Source organism: Cupressus sempervirens, chromosome 3 (assembly GCF_028749045.1).
Source record: "Cupressus sempervirens isolate cs-2001-9-10 chromosome 3, ASM2874904v1, whole genome shotgun sequence".
Lineage (NCBI taxonomy): Eukaryota > Viridiplantae > Streptophyta > Pinopsida > Cupressales > Cupressaceae > Cupressus > Cupressus sempervirens.
Window position 1 is genome coordinate 4,539,030 of NC_143120.1, and position 15,230 is coordinate 4,554,259.

Sequence of the window (15,230 nt, forward strand, 5' to 3'; positions counted from 1 at the left end):
TCCATCAAGGCCATGGGAGGACATAAGTATGGATTTTGTTCTTTTATTTCCAGGGACACAAAGGGGTAATGACTCAATATTTGTGGTGGTTAATAGGTTCTCCAAAATGGCGCATTTCATTCCATGCCACAAAACTCATGATGTTGTCCATATTGTAGACTTGTTTTTCAAAGAGGTGGTAAGACTACATGGTCTTCCAAGGAGCATAATTTCTGACAGAGCTACTAAATTTGTGGGGTATTTTTGGAGGACATTGTGGAAAAAGTTGAGAACAGACTTGAAATTTAGTTCCATGCATCACCCACAAACTGACGGCCAAACAGAAGTGCTAAACAAAAGTCTGGGCAATTTGCTGAGATGTTTAGTTGGGGATAAGCCCAAGGGATGGGATTTGATTCTACCACAAGCAGAGTTTTCTTACAATGACTCTATAAATAGGAGTACTGGAAAATCACCATTCCAAATTGTATATGGGAAGAGCCCAAGGACTGCACCAGAATTGAGGAAGATAGAGCAAGGGGAGAGGACAAGTGCTGAAGTGAAAGAATTTGCTGAACATATCAAGCGTCTACATGAGGAGGTTCAAGCACACATTACCAATATGAATCAAGGGTATAAAGCTAGGTAGGGGATCTAGTCATGGTGCACTTAGGAAAAGAAAGATTTACAGCCGATACTTACAACAAGCTGAAAATGAAGAAATTTGGCCCCTGCAAAATTTTGAAGAAACATGACTCAGGAAATGCATATGAAGTGGAGCTTCCAGATGGCATTAACATTTCTTCCATTTTCAACATTGTAGATTTAATAGAGTATCATGATGATGGTGTAGATGAGGAGCTGGTGTTAGAGACATGTCAAATTCCTGCTTCTAAGAAAGAGGAGATAGAAGACATTCTAGATCATTGTGTGGGTAGGAGTACTAGAAACAGGTAGTATGAAGAGTATTTGGTCAAATGGAAAGGACGAACGATTGAGGACTCAACTTGGATTTCAGCAACTGAGGTTTCCCATTTGGGATTTCCTCTACCATTCAATAAGTGACAGGATCACTTTTCAATCTACCCTGGGTGTCTGATGCAGGAGCATCTAGAGGTACAATGGCAATCCTGTGTCACCCAAAAAAATTATACTTAGGATTAGTTTCTGTTTCATGTGTTTTCATTTTTGGATACCCATTTGGGTCAAATAAAGGTTCCAACTTTCACAGTTCCACTATCAGTGTTCGTGTAAATCTCAAAAAAATAGGAGTATGTAATTGAGCCATCATTTTGGTGAACTAGGAGGTGTAAATTTGCTAGATGAATGTAATTGTAATTTAGAGCATTCCAAAAAAAGAATCAGGTCAAAAGGCCCCACGGTTTGAGAGTTATTGCAATTTTTTGGGTTGTGGAGACCTCCTAAGAATGCTTCAAAGTCAGGTTAGGGGCATTAAATGACCTCAAAAATGGCCAAAAAATGAGGGATGAGTGAAGATGGTCCATAGGGCAATAGAGCACTTCGAGAGCTTTTCAAAAATGTAAACGGTTCATCAATCAGAGCTACCATTCAAAAGTTATGCCTCCCGAAAGTTCGGTTACCATTTCTAGATTCTTCTAAATTTGCGTCAACTTCTAACGCAGTTTTTGGAACCTTCTATTTGGTTGGTGAATGCCTACTAGCACTTTCTAGAATGTACTCCTAGTCCTTAACCCTCCGGGGTCTATTAAAGGAGATTTCTTGTAAAAGGCATTTCGGAGTGGAGTTTGAGAGGAGGTACTGAAAGGGGAAATTATCTCCACATTTATGCTATTGTAAGCTCTTAGGGCATGTTTTGAAGTTTATTTCCTCTGTACTAAATGTACTAACTTATTTTTCAGTTAATACAATTTCCCTTTTCTATTGTGTCCATTCTGTTCTTGGGTTGTGTTCCCATCAAGTGGTATCAGAGTTGGTTTTCCTGAGTGTGTAAATAGAGCGCCGACTCTGAGGCAGTTTGCACCAGGACTGTGTGGTTGTGGGTTCGAGTTAGAAGATGCCTCCACAAAGAGAGCATGGCAGAAGGGCCAGAGCTGTTAATCCAGAGGAGGTTAGAGCCCTCCAAAGGTAGGTACAAGCATTGCAAGAGGAGCTCGTAGAGGAGCAAATGTTGCCGCAGGTGACGACAGTGAGGATGACAATGAAGAAGAAGAAATGGGACTAGAGGGGGAATTTGATGGGGAAGTTCTGAATCATGTAGAGGAAAGGCTTTTTAGGGCCATTACTAAGTTTGGGAAAAGACCTAAAATTGAAGTGGGTGTATTTTCAAGAAATCTGAAACCAGATGAGTTGATCGATTGGATCAATGAACTGGAAGAATACTTTGAGTATGAGGATATCAAAGACCTAGATAGGGTTAAGTTTGTAAAGGCCAAACTAAAGGCCATGCCAAAATCTGGTGGCAAGAGGTTCAATTAGAAAGAAATAGAAGAGGAAAGGAGAAGATCACAAGATGGGATCGCATGGTGGACAAATTGAAGAAGCAGTTCATTCCTTTGGACTACGAGCTTGATTTGTTTAAGAAGATGCATGAGTTAAAGCAAGCAGGAAGATCAGTCAAAGAATATACAAAGGAATTTTATCAACTCTTGATTAGAGCAGGGCATGTAGAAGCAAATAAGGAGAAGGTTTCTTGTTGTATCAGTGGGTTGCGACCTAGCATCCAGGAGGAATTAAGTCTGGTAAGAATGACCAGCATTGAAGAGGCATACCAGTTTTCCCTACAAGTTGAAGAGAAGCTAAATAAAAGGTTTGAAGGAAGACAAAGAGGGCACGGTCAAGGAGGAAGGGGAAGCGGTAGATCATCTGGAGGCCGCAATGAAACCCAAAAGAAAAATGAAGATGTGGATACTAGCAGGAACCAGAGGAATGAGGGTTTCAACTTTTCCCATGATCAAGACTTTGGAAATCAAAGAGGAAGAAGAAGGTCATCATGCCTTTGAATGCCCTTAATGACAAGGAAAGATGGATAGGAGAGCCGAGGGCCAAGCTAGGGTTGTTCATGTGGATGAGGATGCACAATAATTACATTCAGAGGATGCAAAAAGAGGAGACCTTGGTAAATGAAAGAGTCCTACTAAGTGGTGAGATTGAACTAGGACAACGGTGGAGTTTGTTCCATACCAGATGCAAGTGTGAGGACAAATGATGTGACGTGGTCATTTATGCTGGTTGCACTGATAACTTGGTATCAGAAGAGATGATCTCTAAGCTGAAGCTGAAGAGGGAGAAACATCCCCAGCCCTATCGAATTGCTTGGGTAAAAGATGATCATAAGGTCCTGGTAAGTGAACAATGTTTAGTGAAATTCAAAATTGGAAGTTACCATGATGAAGTTCTCTGTGATGTTATTCCGATGGATGTTTTCCATCTATTGTTGGGTAGACGATGGCAGTTTGATAGACATGCAGTACATGATGGGCATGCAAACACATACTCTCTAAAAAAGGATGGAGTTTGCCACAAATTGAAGCCCATGAAAAAGGAAGGCAAAAAGGTATGTAGCAGTGCTAAAAAATTTCTTGTTGATGGAAGGAAGTTTTTAGATGGCATGAAACATTAGCATATGTACTATGCTTTGATTCCTAGGAAAGATAAAGAAGGTAGTTGTGAAATACCACTTGAAGTTTTAGATTTACTAGGGGAATTTGGAGATATTATCTGTGATAATGTTCTAGATGGATTGCCACCAGTAAGGCAAATCAATCATCAGATAGATCTGATTCCAGGAGCTAGTTTTCCTAACAAGGCTGCTCACAGAATGACTCCTATTGAAATAGAGGAGCTAAATAGACAGGTTCAAGTGCTATTGAGGAAGGGCTTGATTCGAGAGAGCCTGAGTCCATGTGTAGTACCTGCAGTACTTGCACCAAAGAAGGATGGAGAGTGGAGGATGTGTATAGATTCTCAAGCTATAAATAGGATAACCATCAAGTATCGGTTTCCTTTGCCAAGGATGGATGATCTTATGGTCTGCTTGAGTGGAGCTTAGTACTTCACAAAGATAGATCTCAAGAGTGACTACATGGTCTTCCAAGGAGCATAGATTCTGATAGAGATACTAAATTTGTGAGGTATTTCTTGAGGACATTGTGGAAAAAGTTGAGAACAGACTTGAAATTCAGTTCCACGCATCACCCACAAACTAACGGCCAAACAGAAGTTTGGGCAATTTGCTGAGATGTTTAGTTGGGGATAAGCCCAAGGGATGGGATTTGATTCTACCAAAAGAAGAGTTTTCTTACAATAAATCTATAAATAGGAGTACGGTAAAATCACCATTCCAAATTGTATATGGGAATAGCCCAAGAACTGCACCAAAATTGAGGAAGATAGAGCAAGGGGAGAGGACAAGTACTGAAGCGAAAGAATTTGTTGAACATATCAAGCATCTAAATGAGGAGGTTCAAGCACACATTACCAAGATGGATCAAGAGTATAAAGCTAGGGCTGATCAAAGGAGAAGACATAAGGAATTTGAAGTAGGGGATCTAGTCATGGTGCACTTATGAAAAGAAAGATTTCCAGCCGATACTTACAACAAGCTGAAAATGAAGAAATTTGGCCCCTGCAAAATTTTGAAGAAACATGACTTAGGAAATATATATGAAGTGGAGCTGCCATATGGTATTCACATTTCTCCCATTTTCAACATTGCAAATTTAACAGAGTATCATGATGATGGTGCAGATGAGGAATTGGTGTTAGAGCCATGTCCAATTCCTGCTTCTAAGAAGGAGGAGATAGAAGACATTCTAGATCATTGTGTGGGTAGGAGTACCAAAAATAGGTAGTATGAAGAGTATTTGGTCAAATGGAAAGGGCGACCGATCGAGGATTGAACTTGGATTTTAGTAGCTGAGGTTTCCGATTTGGGATTTCCTCTACCATTCATAAAGTGACAGGGTCACTTTTCAATCTACCCTGAGTGTCTGATGCAGGAGCATCCAAAGGTATAAGGGCAATCTTGTGTCACCCAAAAAAAATATACTTAGACTTAGTTTATGTTTCATGTGTTTTCATTTTTGGATACCCATTTGGGTCAAATAAAGGTTCCAACTCTCACAGTTCCACTATCAGTGTTCATGTAAATCTCAAAAAAATAGGAGTATGTAATTGAGCCATCATTTTGGTGAACTAGGAGGTGTAAATTGGCTAGATGAATGTAATTTTAATTTAGAGCATTCCAAAAAAAGAATCAAGTCAAAAGGCCCCATAGTTTGAGAGTTATTGCAATTTTTCAGGTTGTGGAGACCTCCTAAGAATGCTTCAAAGTCAGGTTAGGGGCATTAAATGACCTCAAAAAGGGCCAAAAAATGGGGTACGAGCGAAGCTGGTCCATAGGGCTATAGAGTGCTTCAAGAGCTTTCCGAAAGTGTAAATGGTTCATTAATCGGAGCTACGGTTCAAAAGTTATGCCTCTCGAAAGTTCGGTTATCATTTTTGGATTCTTCTAGATTTGCGTTGACTTCTAACAAAGCTTTTGGAACATTCTATTTGGTCGGTGGATGCCTACTAGCACTTTCTAGAATGTACTCCTAGTCCTTAATCCTTCGGGGTCTATTTAAGGAGATTTCTAGCAATGTAAAAGGCAGTTCGGAGTGGAGTTTGAGAGGAGGTACTGAAAGGGGAAATTATCTCCACATTTATGCTATTGTAAGCCCTTAGGGCATGTTTTGAAGTTTATTTTCTCTGTACTAAATGTACTAGCTTATTTTTCAGTTAATACAATTTCCCTTTTCTGTTGTGTCCGTTCTATTCTTGGGCTGTGTCCCCATCACCCTCTTCTTACTTTCTCTCTCCTCTCACTTCTCTCTCCTTACTTTCTCTCTCATCAATTTCTCTCTCCTCACACTTTATCTCTCTCCTCACACTCTCTCCCTCTTCTTACTTTCTCTCTCCTCTCACTTCTCTCTCCTCACTTTTTGTCTTATCAATTTCTCTCTCCTCACTCTTTCTCTCTCATCACTTTTTCTCTCCTCACACTTTCCCAAGCTCTCATCACACTTTCTCTCTCCTCACACTCAATCTCTCCTTTCAAATCTCTCTCTCCTCTCACTTCTCTCTCATCGGTTCTCTCTCTTTAAACTTTCTCTTTCATCAATTTCTCTCTCCTCACACACTCTCCCCACTCTTTCTCTCTCTCATCACTTCTCTCTCCTTTGTCTCTTATCTACTCTCTCCTCACACTTTCTCTCTCCTTGAAATATTTCTCACTCTCTCTCTCTCCTCACACTTTATCTCTCCTTTCAAATCTCTCTCTTTGAGCTCAATTCTCTCTCCTTTCTTTCTCTCTCACCATTTTCTCTAGATCCTTGTGCACTTTCTCTCTCTCATCACTTTCATAATATTAAGTTAACATTTAGTTTGCACATTGTACCCATAGATGGCATCCCATGATTAGCCTTAGGATTAAGGACAAGGAGAGGGTCATGGACATGATCAGGGACATGGACAGGGACAAGGACAAGGAAAAGGATAGGCTCACATTTTTTATATGTCAACTATATCCCATTTTTCAACTATAGAGACTGCTAGACTAAGATCAACTATTGAGCAATCTCAGGATCATCTATATAGAGGTATATGTTAGCAAATTTTGACTAGTCTTGAGGAGCTCACTAATAGACTTAGATCATAGTCTGCATTTACACCACAGTCTATACATAGAATTTTTGATGAGCTTAGAGCAAAAATCTCGATTGGTATATCCTTAGACTAGGTTTAGAGCCTGGTTTCTAAGGAGATTGTCAAATGAGAGGTCTTACCATTTAATGAGGGGAAGACCACAGTTAGGGCATATCAGGTTACTAGATGTGTTGTGCCATAGATTACTTGTATGATATATCTTTGATTCATAATAGCACATGGTCGTTATCCTAATAATGACCAAATTCCATTATATTTTGCCCAATATCGTGCACAAAGTTCTATTTGGGGAACCATGTCAACTATTTAGATATTCCAGGATATTATGGTTAGGGATGTGGTAGAGCTTGTGATCATGATGCATACCATGAGGTGACTCGTGTTGTTCGTCATCATCATGCATTGGTGGTATCTAGGACCTCAGTAGTGACTCCAATGATGGTTGCTACTATGGATAGAGTTGTCATGGCTTCTCAAGGGGAAGAAGTTGAATGGATAGGACAAAAATTGCATCTGCTACTAGGAGCATTACATCTGACACTCTAGGTAGATATCTTTTGAGTAGACCTAGTCAACGTAGATCATCTTTTGAGGCATCATCAAGTACTACATTGCCCACTAATGAGATCTATAGAGTTGCATGTATTCCTACCCTAATAGATATATGTGGCCTCACTGGAGAGCATAGACATATGGAGATGGCCTTGTATCTTCTAGATGATCTTTTACATGCATATTCATACATCGCAAATATATAGAAGATGCCTTTACATAGTGTCATAGAGATGATTTCACAGAGGCCTATATTTTGAGCATCTTGTGATATGTCATTAGGTCATGCACACTAAAGTACACAACATGGTACACAAGACTTTGACATTGAGAACTCTACACAACACTTTGGCACTCAATAGTCTAGCGCTCAGCACTCAACACATCAGTCTATTGTAGCTACACCTGAGGGGACCTTAGGATTTTGTCGAGCTATATCTATTTCTACTGATGGAGTTGACATGCTTGATCAGCAATTACAAGATTTGAGTCAGATTCATGTTCTGAGAGACATAGGATCGTACATGGACATGTTTCTATTTTAGTTTACTAACTCTACACCACTTCCATCCTAGCTTGTCAGTCCTTTTAACTCCTCACTATTTCAGAGGATTGAGACTATTAGAGATGGAGTTTCTATTGATGACACCTTAGTAAGTGCCACTGATGACCCTCTTGCTCCTCAGACCCAGGTACACCTCATTTAAGTTTCATTTTTACAATAATAAATTTCCATATACAAACTTATAATTATGTACTCATATAATTTCCAAATCAATTATATTTTGTAGGCATAGATAGTAGAGCATGCTTCTTCCTATGTGGGCTCTAATCGTAGTGGGAGGAGAGATGTTTTCAATGCGACACCTACTACTCATGGGGGTACAAATATGATGGATGTGACACCCACTAGTGCTCAGGTAATTTTTAAATTATAAAAATTTAAATTAATTTGAAATTTACTAGATACATGTGTACTTGTATTAATGCATTTAAATTTAAATATATACATGTAAATATTTGAAACTCTAGAACCCATGTGTATATATACAAGTCCCTATACATGTCTAATACATTATTATATTTTGGTTCACAGGGCTCAGTTGATACTCCACAGACACATGATCCTCATGATTCTCAATCAGAGGGTCACTCTATTCATACGTGTATGGATGACTCTCTAGTTTAGGACACATGCACATGTTTACTTTATCATTGATCTGATCGAGACATATAACATTTATGATTTGACATATATCTATATATATATATATATAAAGATATATATATATATATATGTATGTATGTATTAATCTTTTCACATACATGTTTGTTTATGATTTATTTTTAATTAAACACATGATTGGTTTGAAACTTATTCAATCATCATATATGTTTCTAGTTTATGACCTTTGGATATGATCTATATGTATGCATTTCATTTATAGTTAGATATGTGTACATGACAAGGTTCAATTTATGATTAGAAATATGATATATACATACATTTCTAGTTTATACGGTTCAATATACATGTATTTAGTTTATGGTTAGACATGTGTACATAATTGGTTCAATTTACAATTAGAAATATGATATATACATGTTTCTAGTTTATGGTCCATGTGATATAGATGTATTTAGTTTATGGTTAGACATGTGTACATGTATGATTGGTTCAATTTATGATTAAATCTAAATGTGATAAATTCATGTTTCTAATTTATGGTCCATGTGAACATGTAAGTACTTAAATAAACTCCTAAACTTCTATGATCAAATGAACATGTAAGTATTCAATATAAGTATGCAAGTTACACATGTAAGTATTCAATGTATGTTCATGTATGAATTGAATTAAATTAACTATGAAATATTAAATATCTAAGCAAGTGATCTATAAATATGAAGCATTAAACATGGCAAGTCTTGGAAATATGAAATATCTAAAGGAAGTTCTACAAATATGAAATATGTTGAGTGGCTCCAAGTGGTTCCACACAAGACACATATAATAAAAATACACATGTGTGTATGAAATGGACTAAATTAAATATGAAATATGAAATATCTTTAAGCAAGTGATAATAGAAATATGAGTATTAAACATAGTAAGTTATGGAAATATGAAATATCTTTAGCAATTTCTACAAATATGAAATAGATTGCAAGTGGTTCCAAGTGGTTCCACATGCTCATGGAGAACATATAATATTTTTTCTTGGTCCTCAGTATCTAATCTCCACTTACAACATCCACCTTTATGTTTAACTAGATGTAGAGAAATGGATGTAGGAATAACATGCTGACTATATTGAAGCACTTTATTGTCAGGTTGGTAATTAACAAAGTGAATTCCATATTTCATTATTTTTTGTTTCCTGAGATATGTTCCCTCCAAAACAACTGAGTTTGTAGACAATGCATTTCAAATTTAATTTAACACATGTACATATGTATGTTATAAATAAATTTTCATCATTTAAATACAAACACACTCATAATTTAAATTAGCTAATTTAATGCACATGAACCTATAGGGAATAACATTCCATCACTTTCTTCAAGTTCAGTTAACTTCATCCTTTCAGCAGTACAATGCAATAAATAGTAACTCTTCTACATTTCTAGGCTCAGCAATAACTGCAAAGACTTCGCCTTTAGACACAATTTAAATATCATACATATATATTGTGAGCTCTAAAATTTCTTTGTGACTTTAATATATATAATTTTTAAAATTTTACTTACCAATTCAAACTAGTCCAGATATATAGCTAGAATCAGTAGAAATCAAAGGAATGTCATCAAATTTTTCATCTTCATCTTGATTATCTGTATTAGTAACAACAAGTGGCACCGAAGTCCATAGAACTACATATCCACGATCTTGATTGATGCACTCATTGTAATTCTCAGCAATGCAATAACAACAAAATCATGAATAGTCTCTCATGTACAATATCCAATTGTGATGATTGATACTCATTACAGAATGTAAGGATCATTTTTTTCTTTCCTCTTGCAACCATGCATTATTTTTCTATCCACACCTAAAGACACATATTTAATATTTATACAAAAAAAAATTAGAGACAAAAATATATATATTCACATGTGTCATGTGTGTATAACTTAAATTAGGTTTAAGAGAAAATATATATACATATGCATGTACATTTACCTGATATATCCCAAAAGACTCTACATGGTACTATTTGACTCACTCTTGATGACGTGCCAACCTCATTTGATGTAAAATGTGTCTTGCACCATTCAACAATGTCATGTGCATTATTTATATGAACTCCTTTATAATTAATTTGATACTTCTGTAGAGCACATTTGATACAAGCTCTAGCACCATCATGTTCACCTTTGCCATGTCCACTTTCAAAGAAACTCCATACATGTGGTATGTTTTCATCACAATGATATTGAAAAAGTGCATAAAATGGTCAAGATGATTTGAATTGTGTAATACACTCATCTGACCAAACATAATGTTTATCGATACTTAAGCCTCTTTCTTTGATATATGCAAACAAATTCTTGAAACAATGTTCTACATAATGAATATCATGTTCTCTATCATCACTTATGTAGAAGTGATATTCTTTTTTGATGACTCATGCTTCAACTATGCTTTGAATACCATCTAAATCTAACTATGCATGATGATAGCACACTTGTACCATAACAATAACCCGATCTAAAAAATAGTAGTCTGATTGAATAGCCTTTTGATGAACAAAGGAATGGTTTTATACAAAGTTGACAATTGATAAAATGATTCCAAGCGGGAAGTTATCTCTAAGTTTTTGAAATTTTTGTGCTTGCCACTTTACAAAATATGCATGACAAATATATGGTTCTATCAAACTTTTAAATTTTTCCATAAATGCTCCAACAGTCATCTCCTCTTTAACATATTCTAATCTTTTCGATTCTTTCCCAAATTTAGTTTGATTCGTTACATACTTGTAACCCTTGCAAGTCATTATTTTTTTGACATTAATATCTTCATTATTCAAAGGAAAAAGAGCCAAATTAGAACGCGTGTCACATATTTCTCTAATGCAATTGATTTGACCAATAGGATCATCTATTTTTTCACACAAAATAGATGAGATGAACTCACTTCGTCTACTAGGAGGGGCATTTTCATAACCAAAAGTTTCTTCTATAAATTTCTAATAAACTTGATAGTGGAGATCAAATTCAATATGATAACAACAACAACAAGTTTCAAACACTTTGTTTCTCCTAACATAATATGGATTCAATCTTTCAAATAATGTCTACCTAATCTTTATATCCAGATTTGAACTAAAAAATGAGACATACATTTCATGTTGTGTTATGTCCAACCAATGTTTTGCATGATGTTCATAAAGGTTAGGTCTAACCCTATGTCTGAGAACATCTCTAGTATTTGATGAAGGATGAGTATTATCATTCCAAAATGATATTACCAAATTTTTTATTCTATCATCACTCATATCAAAATAGGGAGCTCTACACATAATTGCCCAATTTCCTTCCAAAGTGCTATCATCCAAAATCATTCTTCTCTTAATATATTTTGATATTGTTTTTCTACTAAAACCAATATGTGATGAAATTGAAGATATTTGTCTATTTTTCTAGTATACTACTACCAAGAATATATTGCAACATAACTCTTCCTATAGTGCTCTTATCTTTACTTTGAGTTTTCTTCCCTATAGAGCTCAAAACTTTCTTAATGTTTTCAACAATATCACTTTGCATGTTAGAAAATTTTGTCTTCTTTGATGTTGTGTCTACACCTAACAATTTTAATGACTCTTCCAAGTTTTTCTATAAAAGAACATGAGTAAGTACTTGAGTTTTTTCAAGTGTTTCCAAAACATCAAACTTCCTTGCTATATCTTTTAGTATCTTATTCATACCTTATTTTTTGGAAAGACTTGACGATTTAATATGAGCAAGTGATTTCAATTTTTCCACATCCATTGTAAGTAAATGATCTAAATTTCTAAGATTGATATTTTTGTTTACACTTGTGGCTAGTCTTATGCATTCATCCATACCAATTTGAGAAACTAATTCTGACACTTCTCCAAGTTCCATTGGTTCATGTCCTAAATTATCATGTGTTAGATTGTTATGTGGTGGATTGTCATGTCTTGTATTGTTATGTCATGGATTGCCATGTCCTGGATTGTCATTTCTCAAATCTTCTTCAAGATGTATTTTCTCATCTTGTGCTTGTTTGTTAAGACTTACATGCATATAAATGAATAAATTTAATTAATTATAAAATTGAAAATATACACATCCATATGAATTTACACATATACATACCTTCTCTTCTTTTGTGATAATTTGCTAAAGTTTTCTCACAATTTTTCTGTTCTACATCAGTTGATCTATTTATTGTAGATTTACTTTGTCTTCCTTATTGTCGTCCCATGTTTGATTTTCAAAATATTTTGTATTATGAAGTCGATCTCCAAAAAACTAACAAAATATTTCAAATTGTCTTGAGTCTTCTTCCTTTTTCTTCAAAACAATGAATTCCTTCTAACATTTTTGTGTATTGATTAAAAAATGAGCTTACAATTGTTATTTATACCAAACAAAATACTTGCAAATATTTTATTTTGGGCTGACTAAGGGCTTCGAACAAAACCCACAAAACTAATTTGGGCTAACTAGGGGCTTTGAACGAAGCCAATAGCACCCAAAAAAGTTCCCCAAGGGCTTTGCTTGATGCCCTTCAGCACCCAAACATGTGCCTCAAGGGCTTCACACAAAGCCCATAGGCATCCAACACAAGGGATTCAGTTGAAGCCCCCTATCTGTGGAAAGGTTATCCAAGGGGCTTCGATCAAAGCCCGTCCATTTGCACAGGGGGCTTTAAACGAAGCTCCCTGGCCATCCCACATAGGTAATTTTGGCTACCGAGAAATAGCCTAGGGGGCTTCGTTTGAAGCCCCCCTTGAAAAGTGATAAACCACCTAAGTGGCTTCACGCAAAGTTGTTTCACTCGAAGACCCAAAAATGGGCTTAGAACGAATTTGTCTTCGTGTGAAGCCTCCAAAAATGGAAATTTCTCAGATTATTCTCAATTTTTGACAAATTTTCTTCTTTTGATCTGGCTCAAACAAGGGCCAAATAAGTTTAAACTCTAAAACTAAGTTTATAAATGTGTTCTCCTTTCAATAAACTTTCCAATGAATTTATTTTTAGTATATATTTTGTTTATTGTGATGTTTTATTTTTAATTTTATTAAATATAAGCTTTTTTATCATTTTAGAAACCTCCATTTGAAGCATTGGGAAAAATATAAAAGTAATGAATTTTTATTTTTTTAAATATCATCATCAAAGCTATGTGTATTATCTTTCTCAAAAGTCAAGAAAAATTGCATTTTGATATATACAAATCAATTTATATTGATCAAAAGCAACCTCTATCTAAATTATTGTTAGTATCACTTTGAAACTAAATAAAACCTATATTTTTTGATGAAATTGAACAAAACCAAAAAAAACTTGCTAGTTATTGATGTTACTATTCTAGCCCAAAAAGAATTTTGTAATTATCCTATTTTTTTTAAAAGTAATGGTTATCAAAACACCCATCACTTTTTGAAAATATCATTTTTTGTATAAAACACTTCTTAGAGGAGATAAAAAAAGGACTTCAAATTAAATTATTAAAAAAACTAAAAAATATTCTTAGAAACTAGATAGAAAATGCTAAAAATCACTAGTTTGCATTATCATCAAATTCTTTATGGTTTTGTTGTAATATGCATTTGAAAATCAAGTTTTTGTTAAAAATATCTACTTTAGTGTCAAACTTGGCCAAAAAGTGGGAACCATCACCATGGCCTTAACCATTATGGTAAAACCAGAATCACACATCACTAGGATCAATTATGTACATGTTGACATCATGCCAAGTACATTGATAATTAGAGAACTGACCCAATGCCTACACCTTTTAAATAGATAAACTTGTGAAACATGGAAATCCCCATTAAAATTATAAATTACAAGTTTGAGAACCCAATAACAATTTGATTATATTATCCTTGACTCACTCATTTTTCACATAAGACTCCCATTAAAATATGGTTATTTCAGCTTTGATGTGGTATAGAAAAATTTGATGTGATGACAATTGAAATTCAAATATTTTTTAGAAAATGTGTATAATCCTTAATTTTTGTCAAGAATTCAACTTGACAACTTCAAATTTCACTCGGCACAAGAGGGTGCCAAGTGACAGGAAGATGGTGCTAAGTGACTCAGCACATGAAGAAACTAAGTAAAATTGGCAATAGGAGCAGCTCGACACAAGAGAATGCCAAGTGGGTTTAGTCACTGAAGGGAAGGTGGCGCTTGTCATAGTGGTTGTCAAGGGATCTTGGTCTCCAAAAGGAGGTGGAGCTTAGCAAGCTCTAGACACAACCAACACTTAGATTGAGTGAATTCAGTCAACAAAGACACCAATTGAACTTGGTAGGAACAATAGATAGAAGCTTTGTGGACTCTTTAGATACAACATGTCTTACACAAACCGAGTGAGTTGTCTTTAAACTTTCTATCTAAACATTTCCACCATTAAAAACACAAAGAGGAACAACAACAAAACTTGCAAGTATAAGCTACTCAAATACTAAACATGTAATAGTGAATAGAAGGGAGACAACAATGAGACAAGTATGCCTACTTTTTTTCTATTCAACCAAGTTAAAAAACTATTACAAAATTTAGGAGCATTCAATTTGAACTAGAAAACTACAAAATACTTCAAACTAATAAAACTTGAACTTAAACTTATAGCACTAAAGGTTGTATAAATACACCTAAAGCAATCACTGCTTCTCAGGGAAAAACAAAATGAACTTACTGAATGATAGAGAGATTCAACACATGTTGTGATACTAAACCCTCCTTTTATCCTCTGAACTCTAAATATTCCTCTAATCTAATCTGTTGATCTTCTTCCTTGT